Here is a 2,492-nt window from a genome sequence, read left to right as displayed (position 1 = left end):
AAGAATGAGTCCAAACTGGATCTGGACAAGACATGTGAAGAGCACTCCAGGTTGAGTAAAATTCAAGTGTTGTCTCAAGATAACAGTGAGCACGATATGTTATTGGATGGGTGTGGGATAAATAAGGTATATCAGGTGAGAGTAATGAGAAACTCAACTTTAAAAGATGGTGCTGATTTGGACTGTGGAGAGATTCAAATGCCCTGCTTAGCATTTGAGATTGTGATGGTCGAACAAACTAATTAAAAGCCCTAAATGAAGACTTGGGATAAATATCTGAGGGTGTCTAATATCCCAATTTTTCATCCTAGAATTGGCAGAGTCCTTGACCCTATTCTAGTGAGACTTCCAAAAGAAAAAAGACCTACATTTCTTCAACGACCCACACTGAGAGACTTTCCTGCACTTTTGACCTGTGGCTAACACTCCTCACCTTTCATTCTGTCATCAGCTTTTTGGGGAAACACCTTTAACTCTCTATGATTTACAGGTTATTAAGTGGCCCTTATAATTCCCTCCAGAGGTGGAAAAGACTAATGATGATGGTGTCTGAGCTCACAGCAGCAAGCAGGCATGTGTGCTCAGCAGTCACGTGGCTCACCTGCTAGGAGCTTACTAAATACGATATTCTACAACGTTGCTTAACACAAGGGGAGACGCTCCTGACTCAGAGGGTTTAATTGCTCGCCTACTTCTTTTTCTGCCCTCTTGGGCTCCTAAAATGAAAAGAACCCTGGGGTGATAAAATGAGTCAAAGGGGTGCAAGCCGTATCACAGCAAAATAGATTCCTAAAAAATCCCTGGCCTAAGGTGACAGCCTTGGCTGGATAAGTTTGAATGTGCTGATAGCGGACATGGGAGAGTGAAGGTGGTTGAAATGTTCATATTAAAGAATTTCCACCCAGATTGCAAGAAAAGAGAGAGGAATGGAGATGGCAGCATGAGTCCCTACAATAAAAGCAGATGTTTTGAGATCACTTATATTTGTTCTGACAAAAATTAAAGACAGAAACCAAAGTTTAGCCTGAGGCTAAAATTAATTGGGCAATAAGCCAGAGGCACACATGACATAGACAGATTTAAACATTTCTCCCTTATATTAATACAAATACTAAACTTACAAATAAATTGATTCCAAATAAAACAAATATTCAAAAAATTTGATGAATAAACACTGGGGTCTACAGTAGTATTTGAAGGAGATCTCACAAACAGATTTGGTTTTTGAAGGTTAGAACTGATGGTCTAGAGAATTCATTTCATTCCAGAGAGAGAAAGGAGGAATTTCTTGGGTTCCTTCAGGAATGAGTCTAGCTTTGCCTCATCTTTGTTTGAACTATGGATATGGCAGAAGAAAACATGATGATTTCACCGATTTAAGGTGCAAAAAGTCACTGGGTTCTCTAAGAAGCCTGGGATTCTTCTGCTGGAAAAATAAGTTTGTTGAGAAGAAATGAGTTGAGGAGGCTGTTACTGAAGTGAAGCAGAATTGTTTTTACATAATCTGCTCATTACCTACTCTGTAGTGTGGATAAAAATTATTCAAGCAAAAGATCCTCTTACTATTCCTGGAATGTAGCGGATAGAGAACAGATTAGTTTTTTTCCCTCAGAACACAACCACTAGAAACATTCTACCTCAGATGAGATATTGCCTAATTATTTTCAAAAGACAGTGAAAAATGATGGATGTAAATGTTTGCTGCAAAATAAATACATGCTAGAAACAGAAGCATCTGGGTCACAGTTATATTAGAGCTACCTGTGTTCCCCTGTCACTGAGATTAAAGCAAAAATGTCCAATACAATCATTCACAGCATGGGAGAGGGAAAGGTGAAGGATGGAAAGGCCGGTCATAAAAGGATCAGAATTTCAGTACATAAGGAAGTGGCTTTGTGCATTGTCTCTTGCTATGTGCAAGGTGAAGGCTGGGGCAAGAAAACGTGCAGTAACAAGGGCTCCTTTGTCCGTCTCACCCCTCTAGATACCAGGTTGCAGACATGTTGCATTTTAATTGAAAGGTTGATATAATTTTTTTTAAAGAACACTCGCAGTGTTTGAAGTGACAAAGGCTGCTGTGACAAAAAAGCAGGGAAAGGGATTTTTTAAAAAAAAAAACAAACAACAACAACAACAAAAACCCCACAAAAAAGCAAACAACAAAGAAACAAAAAACAGAGAAGTAAGTCAGTTGTGACTACTTCCAGGAAGGGACTCAAAGAGGCAATTGGAAATTTTATTTGCTTTGCAACTGTGGGTTTTCTAGCCTGTTTCCTTTCTAAAGTATATTACTTTCTTTTTGGTTCATGAAGTTATCCCTTTCTGTTTTCTGGAACAGCTATGTATTTTCTTTATCTATCATCTATCTACCTGCCTATCATCTATCTATTTGCTATCTATCTTTTCTACCTTTCACTATCAAGAGCTTGGGTCAAGCAGGATAGAATTGCAGTGTATGTTCACTCTACCATTTAAAACAAGAGCTCTCATAG

General features: G+C 38.6%; 1 long non-coding RNA gene across 1 annotated transcript; it reads right to left on the bottom strand.

Moving 5' to 3' along the window:
- Window positions 1-1,132: 1,132 nt before the first annotated feature.
- Window positions 1,133-1,570, bottom strand: LOC112617953. The gene is made up of 2 exons (XR_003117993.1): window positions 1,520-1,570; window positions 1,133-1,426 (listed from the first exon to the last, which is right to left on the bottom strand). It is a non-coding gene; the product is annotated as an uncharacterized LOC112617953 (long non-coding RNA).
- Between the last annotated feature and the right edge of the window lie 922 nt (window positions 1,571-2,492).

The sequence above is a fragment of the Theropithecus gelada genome, unplaced genomic scaffold, assembly GCF_003255815.1.
Source record: "Theropithecus gelada isolate Dixy unplaced genomic scaffold, Tgel_1.0 HiC_scaffold_6835, whole genome shotgun sequence".
Lineage (NCBI taxonomy): Eukaryota > Metazoa > Chordata > Mammalia > Primates > Cercopithecidae > Theropithecus > Theropithecus gelada.
Note: the sequence above shows the minus strand (reverse complement) of the source record. Positions and strands in the feature narration are given on the sequence as shown.